This window comes from Hemitrygon akajei, chromosome 3, assembly GCF_048418815.1.
Source record: "Hemitrygon akajei chromosome 3, sHemAka1.3, whole genome shotgun sequence".
In the NCBI taxonomy this organism is placed as follows: Eukaryota; Metazoa; Chordata; class Chondrichthyes; order Myliobatiformes; family Dasyatidae; genus Hemitrygon; species Hemitrygon akajei.
The window spans coordinates 125523194-125549299 of NC_133126.1; the positions used below are offsets into that span (position 1 = coordinate 125523194).

At 41.5% G+C, this 26106-nt stretch overlaps 1 protein-coding gene and 1 long non-coding RNA gene across 4 annotated transcripts in view; one reads left to right on the plus strand and one right to left on the minus strand.

Annotated features, from left to right (window-relative positions):
- The window catches only part of amer3 (APC membrane recruitment protein 3), a 171857-nt gene extending 165984 nt beyond the window's left edge, over positions 1-5873 (plus strand). For all 3 annotated transcript variants that reach the window (XM_073040800.1, XM_073040799.1, XM_073040801.1), the window contains exon 3: positions 5521-5873. The gene's annotated coding sequence lies outside the window, so the exon portion shown is untranslated. The remainder of the gene's footprint in view (positions 1-5520) is intronic.
- Positions 5874-16860: 10987 nt separating this feature from the next.
- On the minus strand, positions 16861-26104 carry LOC140725385 (uncharacterized). Its single transcript, XR_012098334.1, has 3 exons — positions 25714-26104; positions 20766-21068; positions 16861-19257 (listed from the first exon to the last, which is right to left on the minus strand). It is a non-coding gene; the product is annotated as an uncharacterized lncRNA (long non-coding RNA).
- Positions 26105-26106: the final 2 nt, after the last annotated feature.

Below are 26106 nucleotides of genomic sequence, written 5' to 3' on the forward strand. Positions count from 1 at the left end.
TCTTCCCTATCACTGACATCAGACTAACTGGCCTATAGTTTCCTTTCTTCAGTCTTCCTCCCTTCTTGAAGATCAGAGTGACATTTGCAATTTTCCCGTCTTCTGGAACCATTCCAGAATCAAGTGATTCTTGAAAGATCATTACTAATGCCTCCACAATCTCTTCAGCCACCTCTTTCAGAACCCTGCTGTCTACACCATCTGGTCCAGGTGACTTATCTGCCTTCAGACTTTTCAGCTTCCCAAGAATCTTCTTTTTTGTCATAGTCACTTCACACACTACATGACCCCTGACACTTGGGACTTCCACCATACTGCTAATGTCTTCCACAGTAAAAAATGATGCAAAATACTTACCCAGTATTTCTTGTATTTTTGTATTTCAGTATTTTGTATTTTTCATATATTTTTATGAATAAAGTTGGTTTTGGGAAATAAGGAGTTTCTCAGCTGGTGATGAACAAATTTCGGTAAGGGATTCTGCCATGTCTATTTAATCAGGATGAACGTTTTCATTGTCACAGACTCTGGACAAGATAGCCTCAGAGGCCTGTGTTAACTGTAGGATCAAGGTCGAACAAATAAATGAACAAGTATGATTTTTTTTGTGATATTTGTTTAACTGGGTTCTCTTTACCTAGTTTTAGGACTTATGTGAAGATCTGATCACATTTTAGGTCATATTTATGCAGAAATAGAGAAAATTCTACAGGGTTCACAAACTTTCTAGCATCACCAGATAATCCTGCAGCAAGTAACAGCAATGTCCTAATACTTAAAAGTGGAGCTGATTGCTCAGAGTTGTAAGTTTTGTTGGAGTTCCTCTGACTGCTGTGGATCATCAGGGCCTCAGAGTCCAGTACTCTAATGGATGAAGTGGGAAACAGAACGGCTGGCAAGCTCATGCTCATGGAGTAGTTGTGGGAGGACTGAATTTCCATGAACTTGTTGAAATGGCAAAAGAAAAACCCTCAGCCTTGTAACTTCCTTCAAAGTTACTTCTGTGATTTTCAGGAATCTATCTGACTGTTCCAGCAGTTTGGCCCTGCTGAAGTCCTTTCCTTGTGAAGGTGTTGGATCTTTGGCAAGACGTTCTGGATTGCAGCACCACTCGGTGTAACCAGAGTGTAAATGATGGTCCTGCAGCGACTGGGTGGATAGGTGCCTGGTGTAGGTGAAAGCTCTGCCTGAATACGGTGGCCCCTTCTTCTTCCTGTAATAAGGGGCACTCAGATAGCCAACTGGTTTGATCTCAAACTTCACAGTCATGAGGCCATTTTTCTCTACGTCCTATGTTGAACAGCATTCATTGAGGCAGGTTCTGCAACCATAACCGGTTCCCCTTTGATGGAGAGACGGAATGGGGTGGTTAGATTGTAACTTCGTTGCTTCACTGGCAATATTCCATGAATGGCTATTGAAATAAAAAGTCTAGTAGTATTCCTCCAAATGACCACAGCAGAGTATGGGCTATTGTTACCCAAATGGATGTGTTGCCAACTCTTCTCATTGTAGATACCCATGGGCAGAGGCTGAGGCACCAGCATAGCAGTTTATCTTTATCCCTCGAAAGCCTAACACAGTCAGTAGTTGGTCTGTATTCACCAGAAGTTCCTAACAAAGCTAAAATTGGTTAATCACCTCTTCAAAGTCCACATACCGTATGCTCTTTGGAGGAGAGGGATGTCAACAAAATGCTGACTAACTGTGAACGGTTCACATTTTTTCCTAATGGATGTAATTGTGTTTCAGCATGAGATTCGAATGGAGCATTGCATAGTGATTGTCATCAAGCATGCCCCATAGGTTGCATGTGCTAACCCTTCACGGGCACAGAGGCACTGACAATAACATCAAACGTGGTAGAAATGTGTTAATTTGCCAGTGTTGTGTGAAGCACATGTGCAACACCAGAAGTCTCCACTTCAGTCTCTTAAGAAATAAATAACCATTGTTAACAGGGTAAGTAATGCTCCAAGCATTCATACTGAAAATAAGTTCAAGTTTATTGTCATTTGACTGTACATATACATAACTAAATGAAACAATGCTCCTCTGGAACACAGTACACCCACAATATGTATATTACACACAGCACGAAAAACAAAATATTACCACAACTAAGTTAATAAAATAAAATTCAAAATGCACGTGAATTGTGCAGCACAGGGAAACAGCGATCAGTACAGTAAACAGTAAACAGCAAATAGTACTGTACAGTAAACAGTAAACAGCTTGCTGTCCTTGTGAAGAGATCTCGGTGGTGGCAGGGTATTCATTAGTCTCACAGCTTGGGGGAAGAAACTGTAACCCAGACTGGCAAATCTAGATCTGATGCTCCTGTACCTCCTTCCTGATGGTAGTGGGTCAAAGACATTGTGGGATGGGTGGTAGGGATCCTCAATAATGCTTTGTGCCCTTCGTTTCCAATGCTCCTGGTAAAAATCACAAATGGAGGGGAAGGGAGATGCTGGAGATCCTCTTAGCAGTTTTACAAAGTTTTATGCAAAGTGATGTAAATACCCTCCTTTGTATAACAATTACATAATCATAAAATCTTGCATTTATTTACAACCCTCAGAAGTGGAGCTCCTGATACATTGTCACGATCCCGGAATTCATTTGAATGGGAATTGTGTTTACATTTTTCAGAGCACCAGTATTATTGCAGACATTACTTCAGCCCTGAGAATAACTGGTAGGAATAAAAGTCCTTAACAGCTGGTTGACAGATTTGGGTTCAAGAATTACAGCACAATATCAATATTTTGATCTTAGATAAGAAAACTGAATTCCATACAATGCAATGAAAATGGCATGTTTACTGAACAAAAATACTAAGAGGTAATCTAATCAACCTAGAGACCCAATGCATAACTAACAGTGAGTCATGCCTTTTATAAACATATTGTAATTAAAGGAACCTAAAGCACAATGTTTATAATGCATATGAAACTTATCACATTCTAATGTTTGGAACCACTTCTAGTATAGTTCAACATTTAACACCATCATCCCTACAGTTCTGATCAAAAAACTCCAGAACCCGGGTTTTTGTACCTCCCTCTGCAACTGGATTCTCAGCTTCCTAACAGGAAGACCTCAATCTGTGCCAGCTCACTGGCACTCAACAGTGGTGCACCACAGAGGTGTGTGCTTAGCCCACTGCTCTACTCTCTCTATACCCATGACTGTGTGTCTGGACTTAGATTAAATGCCATCTATACATTTGCTGATGATACAACCATTGTTGGCAGAATCTCAGATAGTGACAAGAGGGCATACAGGAGAACGATATACCAGCTAGATAGATAGATAGATAGATAGATAGATAGATAGATAGATACTTTATTCATCCCCATGGGGAAATTCAACTTTTTTCCAATGTCCCATACACTTGTTGTAGCAAAACTAATTACATACAATACTTAACTCAGTAAAAAATATGATATGCATCTAAATCACTATCTCAAAAAGCATTAATAATAGCTTTTAAAAAGTTCTTAAGTCCTGGCGGTTGAATTGTAAAGCCTAATGGCATTGGGGAGTATTGACCTCTTCATCCTGTCTGAGGAGCATTGCATCGATAGTAACCTGTCGCTGAAACTGCTTCTCTGTCTCTGGATGGTGCTATGTAGAGGATGTTCAGAGTTTTCCATAATTGACCGTAGCCTACTCAGCGCCCTTCGCTCAGCTACCGATGTTAAACTCTCCAGTACTTTGCCCACGACAGAGCCCGCCTTCCTTACCAGCTTATTATTAAGTCCCTCTTCTTAATGCTTCCTCCCCAACACGCCACCACAAAGAAGAGGGCGCTCTCCACAACTGACCTATAGAACATCTTCAGCATCTCACTACAGACATTGAATGACGCCAATCTTCTAAGCTAGGTGGTACAGGAGCCTTATGGCGCACATTCAGTGATTCAGGAACAGTTTTTTCCCCTCTGCCACCTGATTTCTAAATGAACATTAAACCATGAACACTGCCTCAATACTTATTTTTAATTTCTGCTTTTGCACTTCTTATTTTAACTTAACTATTTAATATACATTTATATAATTACTGTAATTCAGTTTTTCCTATATTTATCATGTATCACACTGTACTGCTGCTACAAAGTTAACAAATTTCATGACACATGCCGGTGATATTTACCTGATTCTGATTCTGGCATCCCTGCTTCCTTCTCCCTTATGTATCACTGCTCTGAAGTATAAATGGTTTACCCAAAGAAATAGCAGAACTTTTGTAGAGAAAGAAATGGGAATCACAAACCACTCATGTTGGAGTTCACATGCAAACCATAATGAGGGCGTTGAAATAAATGTCATTGTCATTAATAAAATAAAATAACTAAAATAACTGGGCCCAGAACACACCCACTCTTATGACTCAAGCATTCTTCTTATTTCACTTGTGCACAAGGAGAACAAAATAGGCCGCTGTGACCCACACTATTCTGAAGTCTGAACAGAAACCTGCTTTTTATACAGAATAGGCTTATCAGTTACAGATATTGATCATCCTAAATTGTATATGTTTGAATTTCTTACTCACAAAATCAATTGCCATTCACAGTAGAGCCATTAAAATCAATCGAAATTTCAAATGGACAGCCAGTGATCTTTTGAAGTTAGTAAGGACAATACAGCCTTAGTTATTGGGTTCACATCCTTCCATAATGCTTATCTCATATTTCTCCCGCACTTAATAGGTCCAAAATGTACTGCTCCTGATGTGTCCCAATTAGCCAGAATCCACCATAATATCGTCCAATAATTTACCCATGACTGGCTATAACTTCCCACCTTATTCATAAAACATTTTTTGAACAACAGAACAACATTAGTTATCCTCCAGCCACCTGGCTCTTCACCCGTGGCTAAGAACATTTTAAACATCTCTGCCAGGGCCCCTGCAATTTCTGCACTTGCCTCCCACAAGATCGAAGGAGACACCTTGTCAGGCCCTGGGAATTTATCTGCCCTAATTCGCCTGAAGACAACCGGGCAGCCAGCAATAATCTGGATCCAGACCATGACCTCACTACTCGTTTGTCTCAGGTCAGTAGTCTTTGTGTCGGTCTCCAGAGCAAAAACAGATACAAAGAACCCATGTATGATCTCCCCCCACCTCTCGTGGTTCCATGCATAGATGACCAGGGAGCCAGATAAGTTTCTGAATATAGTAGTGGCAGTATATGATCCTGGTGAAATTCAAGTAGGTCACAATACACTAAATTTGGGAGTTGAATTTTCAGCAATTGAATGTAAAGAATTTTATTTTTTTTACTGTAAATTGATTTTTAAGAGTTTCCAAATGTTTGTGAATGACACGGGCACTGACACCAGGAAACTTTAGGCCAAATAGAATTCATAGCTTTGTAATCAGTCCAGATATCTAATATTATCTTCATTAAATGTGAAGGTAAAGTTTTGTGTTGTTGAGAGGAATGCAAGTCTCGCATGGATTCTGGTCGGAGTGAAGTGACTAAAATTTCCATTGCTTGTCTTGCAGCCGACTCACCAAGCTGTGCCACTGCTGACCAAGGAGGCGAAGGGAGCAGCACTCGTCATTGACCATAAAGAGAAGACAGCAAAGTGATTGTACTGGGCTGCAGCAGTGAAAACATAATAACCTTTCTTTCCTTTTGCAAGATCAGTCCTAATCACTAGCCTCTCAGCCAACATCACTGGGAATGCTCCACACCTTCCTGGCAAACTACTTTGCAAAAGCTACATATCTGGAATGATTATCGTAGCATCTGGCTCTGGTTGAGAATAACAACTGCTATAATTAAATGCATGATTTGACTGGAAGGACTCAGTTCAACCTCGGACAACTATTGCAATGTCAGAGGGTGATTTTCCCCCTCTGTCACAGTGTTGGAAGGTACTGGCCTCTGCCGTAGTTATGGAAGAAACTGGGCAATCCAGTGTTCTGAATATTGGCTTTCTATGCAGTGCGCTGGCTTTGTAGATCCCCAACAACAATTTGGGAAACTAATATCTCTGATTCTTACTGAAGATTGAATGATGCTTCTTCAGTTTTGCTGAATGTTGCAGCTAAATAGTAAAATAATTAAGCATGTTTTACCGCTGAATTTTTTTCTTAGCTCGATTTGTGTTCTTCAGAATTTCAACTTACCCAGTATCCATTGTCTTTAGGAAAAGTGAGTTCTAATTTTTCAGACCTTTTGTACAACGTAATACTCCCTTATTTCACTCCTGCCTGGCCTTAATGATCTTTCACATTGTCCATGAAAATGATGTCTCACTATATGCAATATCTTTTGTTCAATAAATACAGTGAGGGACAAACTTACAGAGTCATCAATGATCCTTTGAAAGGATCAGCACTAGATAAAGAAAAATCAATTGCAAAGGGCCTGATTGGCTGCTACTGGCAATTTCCAGGTAGAGGAAACTGTTAATCCATGGTCTTGTATCTACATTATATACTTAATGTGTGCCATCTCATTCTTTTCATTTTGGTTTGGTGCATGGTTTCTGGGCATGTTGCAGAATTTAGTGGTTCACTGGCATCTTATAAATAAAACCATTGAAGTTAGGTTCATTCTACTAAATGCACGTTTGGCTTTACTAGAATGTGACATCTGTCAGAACTACCCTGATGGCAATAGTCATCGTTAACCTATGTTTGTCCAACAAGTTAATTTTGTTCCCCTCACACCCGCGCCTTTCATTGGTAAAGTATTTGGCTGCTGGGGTTTGGATTTGTAAATATCAATACACCATTGGTGAGCCTTCACTAGCTAGTTGGTCACTAAATATGTTAATACAATGTTTTATCCAATTCTCATTTCCATCCCCTGATGAAATAGAATTGATTAACTCACTCTGTACATATCTGGCCTCAGTGGCTAAAGTATTCAGCTACTAATCTTTTGAGAAATTCTTGCAACTTACTGTGCTATTGAAGATTCACACCCGTTATAACTATTATTCAGAAACGCATTTAGACACAACTCATAATTATTAGTTTGATCCTAAAATAGACAAATTAAATGAATTAAAATGTATTATTTTAACTAAGTATTTTATATTGATTTCCAGATTCTGGCTAATTAGGAATGAAAGGACAGATGTTCTTCTAAGACGAGAATCGATTCTCTGTAACAAGTTTCAGAAATAGAAACATTTTGCTCAATTCTAATGTCAGCTGAATGGGAGTGTTTAACATGGCTGTTAAAATCTCTGAACTTACGTTAAGGGAGTTGGTTCATGTCCTACATGGGACTACTGCACAAATGGAAGTGGTATCTTTCACATTGACCATAAGACATAGGATCAGAATTAGGCCATTTGGCCCATCTCGTCTGCTCTGCCATTCCATCATGGTTGATTTATTACCCCCTCTCAGCCCCATTCTCTTGCTTTCTCCTCGTAGCCTCTGATGCCCTGATTAATTAAGAACCTATGGATCTCTGCTTTAAATGTACCCAATGGCCTGGCCTGTACAAAAGTTTGTGTCAATGAATCCTACAGATTCACCATCCTCTGGGTAAAAACATCTTTCCTCCTCTCTGTTCTAAATGGATGTCCCTCCATTCTGAGGCTGTGCCCTCTGGTCCTAAGTCCCCCACTAAAGAAAACATCCTCTCCATATCCACTCTACCTAGGCCTTTCACTATTCGATTGGATTTGATAAGATTCTCCCTCATTCTTCTAAATTTCGATAAGTACAGGCCCAGAAGCATCAAATGTTCCCCATATAACCCTTTCAATCCTGGATCATTCCTGTGAATCTCCTCTGGACCTTCTCCAATGCCAGCACATCTTTTCTTAGATAAGGGGCACAAAACTACTCACAACATTCCAAATGTGGTCTGACCCAATGCCTCATAAAGCTTCAGCATTACATCCTTGCTTTCTCTTCTAGTCCTCTTGAAACGAATGCTGACATTGCATTTGCCTTCCTTACCACTGACTTAACCTGAAAATTAACGCTTAGAAATCCTGCACAAGGACTCCCAGGTCTCTTTGCACCTCTGATTTTTGGATTGTCTCCCCGTTTAGAAACTAGTTCACCCTTTTATTCCTTCTACCAAAGTGCATGACCATGCACTTCCCTACATTATATTCCATCTGGCAATTTTTGCCGATTTTCCTAATCTAAGTCCTTCTGCAGACACCCTGCTTCCTTCACACTACCTGCCCCTCCATCTATCTTTGTAAACTTGGCCACAAAGCCATCAATTCCATTGTCCATATCATTGACATATAGCATGAAAAGAACCAGTGACCCCTCTGGAACACCACTAGTCAAGGCCAACTAACCAGAAAAGGGCCCCTTTATTCCCACTCTTTGCCTCCAAACCAGAGAGCTAATCATCTATCCATGCTGGTATCTTTCCTCATGTGGGGCATCTAGTCTAAGGCCTTCTGAAAATCCAAATAAACAACCTCCACCGACTCTCCTGTGTCTTTCCTGTCTTTGAATCCTATGTGACCTCTTTCTAATGATTTGCTTTCATTTTTTACCCATGGAGCCAACCCACACCCTCTGCTAACCTGCTTATCCTTTCAATACAATGTGTATCCTTGGACATTAAGCTCCCAACTATGATTTTCTTTCAGCCATGCCCACAGCATCATACCTGCCAATCTCTAACTGTGCTTCAAGATAATCAACATTATTCCGTATACTGCATGTATTCAAATATAACACCCAGCCCTGTTTTCATCACACTTTTTGATTTTGGCCCCTGTTGCACTTTAACTCATCCCACTGACTGTAATTTTGCCCTGTTATCTGCCTGTCCTTCCCTGCGGTCTCACTATACATTGTATGTAGTTGTATACTAAATATTCCATCCTGAGCCCTATCACTCTGGTTCCCACCCCCCTGCCAAGTTAGCTTTACTGCTAACTCCCCTACAGCTCTAGAAAACCTATCCACTGGGATATTGGTTCCGCTCGGGTTCAGGTATAACCTGTCCTTTTTGTACAGGTCGTACCTTCCCCAGAAAAGATCCCAACGATCCAGCAATCTGATACCCTGACTCCAGCACCAATTCTTCAGCCACGCATTAATCTGCCAAATCATCCTATTCTTCCCGTCACTGGTGTGTGGCAATGATTAGCAATCTGGAGATTGCTACCCTGAAGGTCCTGCTCTACAGCTTTCTACCTAATTCCCTATATTCTCACTTCAGGACCTTTTCCCTTTCCCTGTTTATTTCATTGATACTAAAACATACCACAACTTCCAGCTGTTCACCCTCTCCCTTTAGAATGCTGTGCATCTGTTCGGAGACATCCCAGATGCTAGCACCTGTGAGGCAACATACCATCCAGGTGTCTCTTTAACATCCACAGAATCTGCTGTCTGCTCCTCTAATTATGGAATCCCCTATCACTACTGCACTCCGCTTTTCCCGACTTCCCTTCTAAGCACAGAGACAGACTCAGGGCCAAAGATCAGGCCACTATGGGCTTCCCACCCCCTCAACAGTATCCAAAGCGGCATACATATTATTGAGGGAATGGCCACAGAGGTACTCTGCACTGGCTGACTATTCCCTGCCCCTCTTTTGGGATTGAGGGCTCGCTTTCCTCTTAGAAAAGTATAAAAATTCCGATGGCACAGTTTTGAAGGAAACTCTTACCAAAAACTTAATCAATATAACTGGTCAATATCACCTGGCTGCTTGTGGGACATTGTCTATACAAAATTGACTTCTATACCTCCTACTGTTCAGCAGTGACTACAGTTCAAAATTAGTTAGTTAGCTGTAAAGCACCACAAATAATGGGGAAATTTACAAAAACTGTTTATTTTCTGTTGGCAAAGTGAAATACAAGGAAAAAATTGTGTATCACCATCTCAAATAAATATGATACAATTTCCAGAAAGATTTGTTGATGTGAGAGATTGGATTAACATTTTAAGAATATTCAAAGCAACTTTCAATGCTTCGAACTGGATGCTCATGTGAATACTTTACGGGAGTAACTCATTCAAAATGCTTTATGGGTTGCTTCCACTGAATGAATCAATTAAATTCTTTAAAGCACTTTGCCTGAAGACAGGGCAATGTAGTATTTACTCTACAATGCTTTGCTTCCATCACAGACTAGCACTGATCTGAATGGTTTGCAGCAGTCAGCCTCATCTCCAGTTCACACTGACAGTAAAAAAGCATCATGAAAGTATCTCTTATGTATTTATTATCAATTGGACTACCACTTAGTGGTCAGGGTCTTAATTGAAAGAAAATAATTAATAGTTTACGTTAAAATGGAGCTTTTCACAATTTCAGGCTCTCTCAGAGAGCTTTGTGGTTAATTATGTACTGATGAATTGTAATCACTACAGTAACTTTGGCAGACAAGCAGCCAGTTTACTCCAACAAGCTTCCAACACATCATGTAATAACAAAAAACAGATAACCTGTTTTAGTATTAATAATTTTGGGGAGATTAGGGTAAATCCCCTATTTTCATTTCTGTTCTCCATTAAGTACTTGAAAAGAACAGAGAAAAAAAGATCTGAAATGTGTTACTTTTGACATCAAGAACAAGATCTGAACCATCACAAGTTACAGGATCTCACATGAAGTAGGAGCAAATGCAGCAATGAAAGTGGTGGCACATCGAAGTGTTCCTCAGAAGCCACACTCATGTTTTCATTTTCTTCTTTTCCTCTTTCTAGTTAGCTTTTTTTTTGCTCTTCTAACTTGGTTTTACACATTATCACCATTTTCTCTATTTTGCTTACAATGACCTCCTTTTCTCCATCTCCCTTGTCTCAATTTCCACTTCTCTTGTCTCACGTCTTTTCTTGTTCTGTCTCTCCTCAATTTCCTTTTATTCTGCTTCTCCCGACAATTTCTCCCTCTTCTCCTCTCACTCATTCCAGCTCCTTTGGGATTACTCTTCCCTCTCTCTCGTGGCCTTAAATGGAGTTCAAACTTCAAACTGAGTGCATGGATAAGTTACAACCAGGAGAGTGTGCAACAGGGGAAAAATAATATTATGTTTGTAGATTTAAAGAGAGTTCCTTTTCCAGACATATTCCATAGCTACATCTGCTGGAAATTAAATCTTTTAAACAATATAGGTAACCTCTTGGAAAAGATCCACATAGTTTCCATGAAAATTTCAGTGAAAGGAGTGCTGGATACTTTTTATTTTTAATATAAACTCACCGATTAAAACATATTTTTCAGGTACAGGTATTCCTAAGACAGCAACAGTGCAGTATTATATTGTGGAACAAAGTGGATGCAGGAAGCATTGGCATATTAAATCTACGCTAGGCAAAAAATGCATAGAATGAATTAGCTTGTTCTGTTTCCATACAAAAACAGTCAGAAGTTAATGACATTTTGCCCATTCTTTCACAGCTTAAAAACTTTGTTTCAAATTATACTTGACCATCAGGGCACCAGAAAAGTCCCTATTAATGCCAGTGACAAACTTAAACAGAGGACTGACTGAAGACATGTTGTAAGACCACAAAATAGTGTCCTCTCTCAGGACTGGGTTACCTGTGACATAGTTAAATAGCTTATTTCCAACGTGACATTTTCAAATGCTGTAAGTGAAAGTGTGCAAATTCACCTGAGATTGCCAGAGAAAGGAAAATTATAAAATGATAATGACAATAATGTGGAATGTTTTTCACCCCTATTCAATTTTGGCAGCTGTTTTTGTTCAAGCAGTGTTAAATAAATCACAGTATGCAGATACTCTAGATAAACACATAACCACTAGGTTTCACAGATGGCGTTATAAATTAGCTTTGAGAACGAATATTGTGTTGAGTCATGCATTCATGAATTGGACCATACTACTCACCCAGTCTTTTTAGTAAGTCAAATAAGATGTGCAATAAAAGACTACAAGGAAGTTTGAAGTGTGAATAGGATATTTTTAGATAGCATGGATTTTGACTGTGTATTTAAGCACTGTTTGAAATAATTTCCTGTGTGCTCTTTATGCTTGGTTATTTTAAGTGAACTTTAAATATCCTGCAGATTTAGAACTCTACAAATTGAGTGCAATTATCAGAGAATCTGGATTGTTTTGTTTCAATTATATTTCTGAAAATATCTAAAGATGTAGTGCAGATTTTCTCCCAGAAATTTGCCACAATACAATTTTTGTAAGATGGTGATAGCCCTTTGAATATTGTGTACAGTGTTTGATGTTATGTACTTGTGGTAGGAATATAAATTAATTTTAAAAAGTTGGGACCAAGTTACTATTCTAATAACCATAATACTGCACAATATACAGCTTTGAAAATGACTGCCATAATAAAAAATGGTCAGCATACAATTCAGTCATAGGTAGAGCAGACTCATTGGCAACCACAAGTAAAAGAGATTCATTCAGTCTATCCAATAGTCCATTGTCAGTAAGGAAGGCCCCTTTTAACATTGATAATGTTATCTGTCTTTAGAGGACAAAACAATGATCCTAAACAGTATTTAGATAGCATTGGCAGGAGCAGTGATCCTATACAGGAAGAATTTCTGACTTTTACATTTGCACTTCACACCACTTTGGATGCATTGTTTGAACACATTGAAATCATTGAGTTCAAAAGTGGACAATGGAGACATTGATTGAGCAAGCTGAGAAAATGGTGCAGTACCTGATTAACTGTCTGTACTACAATTATGTTCTTCCTCTGACCATATTATTTAATAAATACTGTATATAAACAGCTTCATGTGCAGAAGGGAAAGGCAAGCAAGATGCTTGGTGTGCACTGTCTCTTAATCTTAAAGCTGAGTGGAGGTATATTCCTCTAACACTGTGACAACTGTGCAAGGAAAGCCTGGCAGCGATAGCCTTATCATGAAGTACTTCTAGATAAACCAACGTTCTTCAGAATACCATCTTTTGTACGGCATTAAAAATATGTTTATGGCTGGCTTTTATTCCACAAAATCTTGTGTTCACTCTTTGCGCAAGGGTTTAATTCTAAACAACATGGTGGCGTGACGTTAACCTAATGGAAAATAGACCATGTATTCCACCACCTATATCACCAACTCCACCAGGTTAGATGACTCATACATGGTTATGTTTGCTTATTTTTGATTTATATTCTGAATGATAATGGAATCTTAATTCTAAAATTGCTACGCGATTTCGTATGGCTTTAACTATCTTTCCTTAGGTACTCTTGTTTGTTTTAGCAGAAGCTGCTATCCCGACCAAACTCCACACTGCTCCCTCCATCTGCACCCCATCCAATATTCTCCTTCCTATCGGCATATTATTCATTTCAATCTTAGATACAGTAGAGAAAGCAAACTTTTGGAATGTACATTCAACAAGTTATTTTGTACCGTAACTGAATGTTTTCGTAACGAATATTTCAGACTTTCATTGGAACTTTGTTAAAATGTTTAATGCCTTTCATAAGATTTTTCTGAAATAGTATTTGAAATGGCTGTGATATACTCCTTATTTGATGAATGTCATATTATTTATGTAATTGTAAAATGTGAATGCATATTATGTTTTAGAATACTTCAAAGTAAACATTGAATATGACTGAGGGGTGTATTGTTTCCTGTTTGTTCTGGGAAAATGGGTATAATAAAGCAGTAAAGGTTAGTTTAATGTGCTGGCCTTGTCCAAGTTTACAGAACAGGCAAACAGCAAATCTCAGAATATGTGAAGGGCGAGGGGATATGAAAAAAAGAACAGCATATGTGAAATCGATTATCATTTTCTTCTCTGGGGTGTCGCCAGCATTTTGTCTGTTGGTGCTGTACTATGTCTGTCAGGCAGCAGACTTTGAGGCAAGTAGTCTCCGGTTCAAATCTAGCTGGCTCCCTGCACACTTCCTTTCCGTGCTGGGTTAAGTGTCCAGCTAGCAAAAAACAGACAAAATGCTGAAGGAATGGCAAGGTTGCTGCACAATGTGTCACAAGGCATGGAAGGGAATAACAAAGGGTGTCGGGTACTAGTTCCCGATCTTCACTCTTCTTTCCCAGCTTTGATGAAGGTTTCCCGAGCAAAAACGTTATCAGTTCCTTTTCCCAGAAACGCTACCTGACTTGCAGTCTTTTTTCAGCAATTTCATTTCAAAAATCGAAGACGTGACTGGAAGAGGGCACGTGGTTAAGGGTGTTGTTGAGAATATGAATATTAATTTGACTAGCTGATCGATAGAGGTTGTTGGTATCGTTTGTATTCGGGCTTTGATTGGTTCCATGTTCAGTACTTTTAGACAATGGAATTTGTTGGTGCCTCCACATCTTCGGAGCTTAAACCCAGGCCACCACTTCAGTCGTTGCCTCCTTCCACTGTTGCCTGACAAATAGAATGGAAAATTTCTCCACTTCACCCACCAATGTCCTTTCCATGGCATCTAAACGTTGGCTGTGGTTTACATTCTCTCCCAGCTGTAGGTTAACTTCCATCACTGTTTTAGTTAAAAGTGAAGTAGTAATGACTTTATTTTTGCCCAATTTAAATTGACGTTAACCTTTCCCAAAACTCAGCTCCAGAATCTAATACTGTGCTTAAACAGATTAGCTGGCCTTTGTATTTATTAAAGAGGCAACAAGTACTAATTTTGCTTGTGTTCCATCAGAAGGTTGCTGCATCTGTCCTCCACTAGCATCCATTTTAGACTCAGGTGAATGTTTTGTCCGGCTACATAATACATTTGTCTTTAACACAGTGAGCCACAAAACAACAAACATCACAAATGCAAGAAATTCTGCAGATTCTGGAAATTCAAAGCAATACACACTCAGTAGGTCAGGCAGCATACCTGGAGCTAAACCAACAGTCAATATTTCGGGGTGACGCCCTTCTCCAGGACTGGACAGGGAAGGAGAAGACACCAGGATATAAAAAGGTGGGGGTGGGAAAGAAGGATAGCTAGGGTGTGATAGGTGATGCCAGGTGTGAGAGAAAGGTAAAGAGCCAGAGATGAAGGAATCTGATAGGAGAGGAGAGTAGACCATAAGAAAAAGGGAAGGAGATGTGGCACCAGGGGGAGGTTATAGGAGGTGAGAAATTGAAGGTGGGGGGAAGAAGAAGTAAACATTTTCCAGTAACACATGTAAAATGCTGGAGGAACTCAGCAGGTCAGGCAGCATCTATAGAACCAGAAAGGAAACGGGAAGAAACCAGAATAAGATGGGGGAGGGGAAGGGGTACAAACCAGAAGGTGACAGGTGAATCCAGGTGATGAGGGAGGGGGGATGAAGTATGAAGCTGGGAGGTGATAGATGGGAAAGGCAAAGGCCAAGGAAGGAGGAATCTGATAGGAGAGGGCAGTGGGCTGTGGAGAAAAGAGAAAGGGGAGGGGCACCAGGGGGAGATGATAGGCAAGTGAGAGGGGAGACAGAGTGGGGAATATAAGAAAGATGGGAGGGGAGATGGAAAATTACTGGAAGTTAGAGCTATCAATGTTCATGCCATCAGGCCAAAGGATACCTATGTGATAGTACTGGGTTTGCTGATTGCAAAGATTATAAATTCAAACAGAGATCTTAAGTACTATTGGATACAAATAGCCACAAATTCTCTCACTAAAGGGAGATTACACTGTAACTTTTATGTTTTAGAAGTTTTTATTTTATGTTTATTTCCCAATTATAAGCCATTTCTAAATGCAAAGTATTTCTTAAACTCAAAGGGTTTATGAAATACAGGTACAATTCCTATAAAACTAAAAGGATATACCATAATGCAGACATGGAAGTCACCCATTACAAAATCTGAAGCTAGTGGAATGGATTCTATTCACCCCATCTTCCTATCATTCTTCTTGATGTTCATCTGAACGTAAGTCTGAAATGTTCTCTATCATTATTCCTTTTTTCTACCACTTAGGCGACTTCACATACATATGTGAAGATGTCCTTTCAACACAAAATGTCTAAAAGCATTTTGGAGACATAGTTCTTCAGCTACCTGCCATTAATACTGTAAAACTGTGAAGCTAGCCTCCTTCAGCACATAAAACCTTCCAACTGTAAACACATCATAGTTATTGATCTGCTAAATAGTATTATCCATCTGTTCTACAAGCTTCCTTGACTCAAGCAACGTAAGAATCAGCTTGTCTGCTTGAAACAACCAAATTAAACACTCCCATTGTCTTATGCTGCATCTTAAGCAGTAATAAAGGAGGTGTAGTGAGCTGAGTCTTACTTCTCCCAGACAAAATGTCCACTATCCACAAAGCTTGTTTGCAAAGCTGGTCTTTGGACAATATTTATTTTAACATCAAGGTGATTAGTGCTTGCCACTTACATTTCAAGAGCTGAAGGCTGACTTCTCTTTATGATCAGAAGTCGGACAATGATTATTTGGAAGTGTATCTATATCTGTTTTTGATTGTACAAGAGGCAGATGTTGTATTTGGAAAGCAATATCACCAAACAACCAAGAAGGAGAAAGAGGTCTATGAGCCAAGAATTGAATAGCCTTCACATCCAGATGGAATATGAGGTTTTCCTCCTCTAACCTGAGAGTGGCCTCATCATGGCAATAGAGGAAGGCATGGACCAACATGTTGGAATGGGAATACTGACTGGAATTAAAATGGGTGGGCACTCGGAAATTCTTCTTGTTTGATCCTAGATGCTCAACAAAGCCTTCCCCCAATCTACATCAGGTCTCATCAATATCCGAGGACATTTCAGTTGGTAGGTGAATTGGCCATAGTAAATTGTCATATGATTAGGCTAGGGTTAAACTGGGGGCAGCTGAGCAGCATGGCTCAAAGGGATGGATGGTCTGGTCCATGTTGGATCTCAATAAGTAATAAATAACACTGGTGAGGATGTGGGGGGGGGGGGGGCTACATCAGGAGCACTGGATACAGTAGATGGCCCTATCAGAATTACAGGTGAGGTGTTGCCTCACCTTTAAGGACTGTTGTGGGTCTGACTGGAGGTGAGAGACAAAATGAATGGGCAGGTGTAGAACTTCTTCAGCTTGCAAGAAAAGTGCTAGGCTGGGAGGTACGAATGGATAAGGGAATCACAAAGGGAATGATCCTAGTGGAAAGTAGAGATTAGGGGGAGGGAGGTAATGGTGTATTAGGTGGTAGAATCCCATTGAAGATGGTGGAAGCTGTGGAGAATGATGTGCTGGATATGAAGGTTCATGGGGTGGTAGGTGAGAACAAGAGAAATTCTATCCCTGTCAAGGTAGTGGAAAATGGGGTGAGAGCAGATGTCTGGGAAGTGGAGGAGGTGCATGTAGGGAAGCGTTAGTTGTAGAGGAAGGGGAAACCCCATTCTTTGAAGAAAGAGGATACCTCTGAAGTTCTGGAAAGGAATGCCTCTTCATGGGAATGGATGCGGTGAAGACAAAGGAAGTGAGAAAAGGGATTGACATTATACAGGAGACAGAGTGGAAAGAGGTATTATCGAGATAGCTGTGAGAGTTGGTAGGTTTATATAAGATATTGGAAGACAGCTTGTTCCCTGAGCTGGAGACAGAGATGGAGAAAAGTGAGAGAGGTCTCAGAAATGGACAAAGTGAATATGGGGGGGGGGGGGGTGGAAGTTGGAGGCAAAGATGATAAAACTGATGAGCTCAGCATGGGTGCAGGAAGTAACAGCTATGCAGTCATCAATGAAGTGTAGAAAGTTTTGGGGAGAATTAGATACATGAACTGCTGCACATAGCCATCGAAAAGGCAGGCATAGCAGAGGCCCATGCAGGTGCCCATGGCTGCACCTAGGATTTGGTGAAAGTGGGATGAACTGAAAGAAAAGTTGTTGAGGATGAGAACCAGTCCTTCCAGGTGGAGGGTGGTGATGGAGAGGAGCTGGTTAGGTCCGTTGTTGAGGAGGAACTGGAGACCTTGAAGGCCTACTTGATAGGGGATAGACTTGAATAGGCACTGGACATCCATGGTGAAAGTGAGGTGATAAAGGCCAGGGAATTGAATTGATAGTTGTTTAAGGAGATTGAGAGTATGTGAAGTGTCACGGATGTAGGTGGGAAGGGGCTGAGCCAAGTGGGATAGACTGGAGTTGAGGCATGTGGATATGAGTTCCGTGGGACAGGTGCAAACAGAGACAATGGACCTACCTGGACAGTCAGGTTTGTGGATCCTGAGTTGGAGATCGAAACAAGCAGTGCAGGGTCAGGGAACTGTGAGGTTGGTGGAATTTCATATAGTCTCAAACAGTGATAACCTGAATGCCCTTAGTCCCACCTGTTTTCTAAAAGGGCAAGTTTCAATCTCAGCAGCAATCAGCAAGGCCGGAGCCCCCAGTGCTGATTCTCTATTCTGTTCAACTTTCCCCTAGCTTTCAACTCAAACTTCCAATAATTGCAGTCTGGGCTAGAGATTGGATTATGAGTGGGTTAGGTGTTGAGAACGTTGGCTTTATGTGCTTCTTGCAAGGTTTTCCAAACTAGTGTATGGAAATTTGAAGAGCATTGAAAACAATTTTTACTGAACAATCTCCAAATTTGCATGAGGATTTCCAGACATTTTCTGAGAACAGAAATGCAGTTTTAACATAGGGCGTTGCACATGGCTTGTTTTATCGTCTCATCACAGCCAGGAACCTGATTAACGGTGTATAAGGTTAATAGAGTGTACTGCTGTTTTTTTACTAATAAGTTACCTAACAAACAACTTTCTCCCACTTTCGGCAAGCCTGTGACTTGTGCTCTTCCAATCTATGTACAAGTAGCCGTTACTTAATCTTGCTGATTTTATTTTAATTTTTCTGTGATTATGGCAGCTAAAACAGGCTGCCAGGTTAACAACGTGGGTCAATCAGTATCTGTGGAGGTAAAGGGATATTCAGATTTCAGGCTGAGACCCTGCAGCATGACCGAGTAACTTTGCCTCCAGAAATACTGCCCGGCCTGCTGAGTTTCTGTCACAGTTTGTATTTTGCTCCAGATTCCACCATCCCAGTGTCTTGAGTCAGGATTATGGTGCTTGTTGCGTTGGTTATTGAGGGAGAGTGCAGAGCACACCAGGACGCCAGCAAGCAGGATATTCAACTGAACTTTATTGACAACCCTGCCTGTACAGTATGTGAAATCATCCCGTGTGGGAGCAGCTAAGTGAGTGACATAGGAATAACACCATTAGCACTTCAGTACTGATACCCACTGTAATACACTCCACAAATGTCCCATTAGGGCAGCACAGTGTAGTGGTTAGCACAATGCTTTACAGTACAGGTGACCTGGGTTCATTTCTGTAAGCAGTTTGTACATTCTCCCTGTGACTACATGGGTTTCTTCCAGGTGTTCCGGTTTCCTCCTACAATGGGAAGATATACTGGTTGGTAGCATAGGAACGTCGACAAAAATTGGCACATACAATTTATTCCTTTTGCAAACAAATGGTGACATTGTGTGTATATATTGTGTAAATATCTATGCGTGTGTATATATTTATTTAAGAAAAAATCCCACCCCCAAAACGTAATGACGTGAAACGTAACATGTAACATACATGGTGAACTTAACCATTAACAGTCTGGGGCAATTCTGCCTAATGAAATTAAGGAGTCCCTACACATGCCCCCCCCCCCCCCCCAGAATTCACCCCAGTTGACAAAGTCAAATGAGCAGGGGCCCGCAAAACCCGGCGAACCTACCCCTGCCTTCTCGAGCAGGTGCTGGGGAGGAAGAAAAGTCAGTCTCTGAAGGTCTGGAGGTGGGAGGCCGGGTGCTCTATGGGGGCTGTGCCACTTCCACTGGAGAGTCCAGGTCCAAATGGGCAGGCTTGAGATGATCCGCAGAAACACTGTTCAGGACACCTTCAAAGTCCAGTGTAAAATCTTACCCCAGCTTCCAACACGCAGAATGGGCTGCCATAAGGCGGCCGCAGGGGACCCCGATGTCCATCATGATACACAAACACATATTTTACCTCCCGCAGACCCGGCTACAGGTGCGACCGTGGCAGGCCGTGCTGTGTCGGGGGGCACTGGAGCAAAGGTTTTGGCACGCCCATAAAAGCTGACCTCTGCTGCGAAGCAAACCATGGGACCACGGAGGTTGGGAGAAACTCTGCCGGCACCCACATGGGTTTTGCCCAAAAACGAGGTCCTCGGAAGGGGACTGAAGTTCAGCCTTGAGGTGCAGGTGCATTTTGGCCCCCAGATTATGGGCAACCGCACACCAAAGCTTGGACAAACTGCGTCCCTCGGTCTGAAGAGATATCTGATGGGACGCTAAACTGCGTGATCCATGAGCCAACAAACGCGCGCGCCACCTCCGCAGATGAAATGAACGACAGCTGCCCTGCCTCCAGCCAACATGTCGTCCTGTCAATGATGGTGAGGAGCGTTTGATGGCGCTGGGCCTCTACGCACTGGAATTCAGAAGAATGAGGGGCAGTAAGCTGCATGCTGGCTGTGTGCCTAGAGACCCAACTACTCTGGGCACAGAGCTCCGAAAAAGAGATGCAACAGACTTTTAACTTTGTAAATCAGTGAATTGTTTGTTATGTCTCCCCTCTTGCTGTGAAATGGAGACACCACAAAAACAGAGCAGTGCCCCAAATAATGAATGACAGTTAAATGTTAGAACCCCAAAGCACCCCCCAGCTCCCCCCTCCCCCACCAGCAAAAAAGCGTCGGCAACCCCCACCGAGCACTCAATTGCACAGCAAAGCATCATTGAAGACACAGACTTGCAGTACCCCAAAGACTACTCATTCACCCAGTAATTCGACATGCCATGGGCTCTCTTTCTTCCTAATAAGGGAAAAAGAATTGCCCCCGTTTCACAGCGAGAGGGGAGACATAACAAACAACTCACTGATTTATGATGTTAAAAGTCCGTTGCGTCGCTTTTTCCCGAGCTCTGTGCCCGAAGAACTCAGGTCTCTGGGCACACAATCAGCTCGCTGCTTTCGATCTTCTTTCTCCCACGACACAGCCGGTTCCCGCAGCGGCACCAACCTCAAGTCCGCCCGCCTCCGGAGCCACGAAACCCCGGAACCCTGAAGGCTTGCTAGTCTTCTAGGCCGCGTCCTTGGCATGTCAAATAGCGACCGGTCGTGAGACCCCGAGAGCGGGTCTCTTTTCCACAATGAGCCAGGTCAGGGTCTTCAAAAGAAACCTGAAAGGGTAAAATACAGATATTAAAGATAGAAATAGAGCTGTCTCCCAAGATGCAAGCAAGGGAGTTGCCATTCGTTGCTCTCATCTCCTAAGCTCCACCCCACTGAGACCTGCTGATCTCAGTAAATGAATAATTTTTTTTGCTAAGAGGACATCTGATTGTCCAAGTACCTACATCTATGGTGGCCCCACAGGATTGAGGATGACCTAGTTCCACGCTTGTGTGTTGATGAAAGCCCTTTGTGAACCACCGACTCTCCCACAGAACGGGTGAATATGTGGAGTGGTGAGAAAGTTGTAAACTCTCTTCCCCAATTTATGCAGGGCTTCTGTGTGCTCCAGGAGCATGGATCTGAGATTCACGATGCCATCCCAAATGTTCCTCCCTGACATTGAGTGAGCACGTACCAGAGAGTTCCAGGAGTTAGTGGGCTTGATGTATTTCTTCGACAAGCATTGCATTGGAGTACGGCATTGAACCTTTTCTGCTATCTGCCTGTTAATCTCCTCCCTTGCTGGTCCTTGGAAAGTAAAGGTCAAAAAACTGCAGTTGCTAGAATTATGAACTAAAAAAAGAAAAAAAAGTGCCAGAAATGCTCAATAGGTAAGGCAGCATCAGTGGGAAAATAAATAGTTGTGTTTTAGGTCAAAGACTCTTCCGTGAATCAGGACCACATGGAGGCTCTGCATTGGTTGGAAAATGAGCTGGTGGTCAGCAGTAGAGAAGGTTTGTGAACCTAACCAGGGATAATTAGTGTTAATGTAGCAGTTGGGATGTTATTATGATTCTTTACCTTTGTTTTGTATCTGCTTTAGAAATGGCCATTTCTACTTGTCATAATTTTGAGCTACCGTAGATTCCGGATTTTAAGCCGCTACTTTTTTCCCACATTTTGAACAGCTTTGAACTTTGCGGCCTTTAATCCGGAGCGGCTAATACATGATTTTTTTCATGCCGCCTTGTAAACATTTTGCCTCATAACAGTAGACCAATAAAATTGATGAGTAGTTCACAGAGGTCCAATGAAATTGTACGATAAATCAAGCGCACTTTCACAATTAAATTATTGTAAATCAGTCATTTGTACTCACCCTCATCAACATGGAAAACACTCGAAGCATTGTGCTGCCTTATGGCAGTTACTTAGTTTATAATATTTTCGCTTAGTAATTCATTTTCTAGTTAAAGTTAGAAGAGTTTTAACTATATTTGTTTTCTGTACTACATCGCGGGATGCTATGACGTCACACCCGGTTTCGCGGTGTCTTGTGGGAAAATGCCGGTTTGCGATGAAACGGGACGGAGGGAGGGAGCGCATTACGCGAGCGGCTTTGGATCTGAGCGAACGCTGCTTTTAAGTTAAAGGTGATCAATAACTTTTCCTGGTAGGCTGCAGTATATATATTTTTTACCAGTCGTTAGGAGATATTGGAATGTTGTTCAGTAAAGAAGTATACGCAACGTATATTTAAAAGTAGCCGCGTTACGGGCACGGTTCGAAAAAAAGCATTTGCAATATGTATTTGTTTTTGTTACCATATGGATTTAATTAAAAGTTAAAAAATCCTCACGTGTAATATCTTTCTGTGTAAATATCTCATATTACAACGTGGGACACCTGCGGCCGAAAATCCGGTGCGGCCTAAAATCCGGTGCGGCCTTTACAATTAAAAAATTGATTTTATTTCTAAAATTAGAGCCAGCGGCTTTTAATCAGGTGCGCTCTGTAGTCCGGAATCTACGGTAGTTTTAATTTCTGATGTGCCAATTGGGCATGTCCCATAACCTTGCTGTTAGCAATGGATTACACAGAGAAAGAATCATAATCCAATTCTCTGGGAGAAGATTTACATCTGCTTCATAACTTCCCACAGCAGTATAATTGAAGATGAAATCTGTACATGTAAATGACGAGCACATGTCAAAATTTTCCAGCCCATTTATTTTTTAAATATACAGCACACTTTAAGCACTTCCAGCCCTTCGAGCCCTGCCGCCAACAAACTCCAATTTAACCCTAGCCGGACCACGGGATAACTTACAATGACCTACTTACCAGTATGTCTTTGGACTGTGGGAGGAAACCAGAGTACCCAGAGGAAACCAGAGTACCCAGAGGAAACCCATGCATTCCATAGGGAGGATTTAAAAACAGTTTACAGAAGATGCTGGGACTGAACTCTGAACTCTGATGCCTGGAGCAGTAATAGTGTCACACTAACCACTATGTTACCTGGCACCCAATATTCATATCTTCATTGTCCTTTCTGTCTTCTGACGCTCCCTGACCAGATTGTACATACCTGGCTATCTTACAAAAGATTTCCAAATTACAAACAATTTCGAAAACACAAAGGATTTCCTAAACATAGGAACAATTCCCATCAGCTAAAAATCATACCCATGAGCTGCAAACGAATCAGTCATCTGTCACAGAAATCGAAGGCAAAGGAATGGATTCTTGTTCGCCCCATGTTTCTATCATGCTTCTTTGATGTTCCTTAGCCTTTCCTAACAGTCTAAACTTCTCATTTTGTTCAAACTATTTCTTTTTCCTTTGGCTGATTTCACATACATGTGATATATTTTCAGATACTGTTTAACCCAAGTGGTCTAAAAGCTTCTGGAGAGAAAGAACACTGGTACCGGCAGTTAATGCTGTGAAGCTGACTCTTCAGCATGCAAATCTTCCAACTTATTAATACATCACCTATTTGTGTTAACTGATAATATCTATTTTCCTTGAACTAAACAACTTAGCCAATTTTGAAGTAAGCCAAATTGAATAATTCACTGTCTTACACTGCACCTCTTCACCAGTTAGACCAGATGCTGAGCCAGCAAGTCTGCTATAGACGCAGTGTTTATTTGCAAAGCTCTCTTACTGATTCCTGCTTGCCATTCACATTGAAAACTGTTTACAGCTTGGCCCAAAGACAGTGAATATCCATCACAGAGGGACAAGGATAGCTTAAAATTCGCATTTCAGAAATAAAAGGGGCTGATAAATAAAGGGCAACAGTTACCGACCTGCCTCACATCTCCAGGCAAATCTGATGAATACACCAGGCCAGTAGTAAAATTACCACTTGGTAACTTGTTCTGCCTATCGTTTTGAGTAATGGAAAACGGAGCGGACACTAAATTTTTGCAGACTATGAGGAAAGCTTTGCTGCTGTGCTCTCACACTCTCGCTATAGCTGGACCTTGCAAAAAACTTGTAGAAAATAGTTTGGATAGTTAGCCAATATAAAACAACTGCTTGCTTCAGGGAAGTAGAGATTTATGCACTGCTCTTTCTTTTCCCAAAGAGGTGTGTGTGTGTGTGTGTGTGTGTGTGTGTGTGTGTGTGTGTGTGTGTGTGTGTGTGTGTGTGTGTGTGTGTGTGTGTGTGTGTGTGTGTGTGTGTGTGTGTGTGTGCTGGGTTTAATGATCATAGTTTGCTATACTTTCAGTTTTCTTATCCATCATCCTGATAAAAGGCAAAATACTTACTTACTGGAGACAAGTTTTCACTTGCACTGAGGCTGCAGATCTGATATTCTTATTGTGCAGGCTTGATCTTTGATAGATGCTTGTGGGGGTGTTGTCATCTCACTTTGTACTTCAATGTGCAATCATTTAACTGGTTACAAATGGTTTAAATTTGCCTTTATTGCGTGGGCCATTCTGCATGACCCCACATTAATTAGAAATCTTTCCCTAAATTGCCACTAGATTACCTGACTCTCACAATTTGTAATAATGGATCCAAATACTAGGGCAATATAGAAGCCCGGAGTTGATTGAGGATTGGATGGTGCGGTTGTCATTTAAGAATACAACAAAGGAATGACTTGTGACATTCATGACTAATACAGTGTGGGCCAGAGTAGCTTGTGGCTTCAGAATCTGGGGCTTTGTATCACTGTAGTAGTGCAGTGAAGTGCTTAATAAGAACAAAGCCCGTCAGTTATTATTAAAGAGCATGGTTGTACTGCGGGATCTGTATTACACATAGTTCAAAAAAAGTCAGTGTGGAGATCTCAGGGGGGTAAGGTGCTGGAGTACTATTCCCATCCCCCGTTGTAACAGCTGTTCTTGAAGACCTGTTACTGACGGAGTGAGATCAATAAAGCCCAAACAACACTCTGGGAAGCGGGGCTGAAAAGTTTAAAAATGCAACAGCGTGCTAATCAGATGAAAGCAAAGTGTTACAAATTTCACCAGATTGTGTTGGTCGGAGGAGGGGCTCCTTTCCTTTCGACACGGAGGTGCTGCTCTGCGTGGGACGGATTCTGCCGATCTCTCTTCCTCTAAGCTTGAAACGGGGCCAGAAAATTAAGAGCAAAGTGGAGAATATTTGCCTTTGAGGCGTGTTTGTAAGCTTCAGAGCATGTAGAGCAGTCCGGCCAAATAGTGCAACAACTGGACTTTCAGCAAAGACAAAAAAAAGTCTCCTGTGCGGGGAATGAGGGTGCGCGTTGCTACGGACGTGGTATTCTCAGAGTTCCTGAGACGAATTTAGAGCAACTTGCAGGCTTTTCAGCTGAGCTGAATTCGGCTGAAAAGAAGGGCCATCCCAGTCAATAAAAGAGGGACTTCAAAAGGTACAAAGCCAAAGAGAGAGAGAAGAAAACAGGCAAGCCAATATATCACTTACCAGTAACTCTCTAACTCACAGATCGGCTGGCTGCTGGTCACCCCGAGGTAACTTTCTTAAATGGGTGGTGTGGTGGTAGGGTGGTCTCAATGCAGGATGAGATCACACCGGTGAGGAAATTGAATGTTGCTTTTCTGTTGCGGGGGTGCTCGGAAAAAATGCTGCCTGCAGGAGTCACTGCGTGTCCGGCTAGTGCACCAAGACTGGCCATTTCGTTTCTATTGTAGCTGACCACAACACACGGAAAAGCAAGGCAGAATTTTGTTTTTATCACCTATACGCGCAGCCTTTACCATGGGGACCCACTCGAAGTGAATCCATTCATGTTAAAAGCAGCAGGAAACAGCGCTGGAGTGCCATTAACGTTACTTGGCTCGGATTATGATCCTTTCT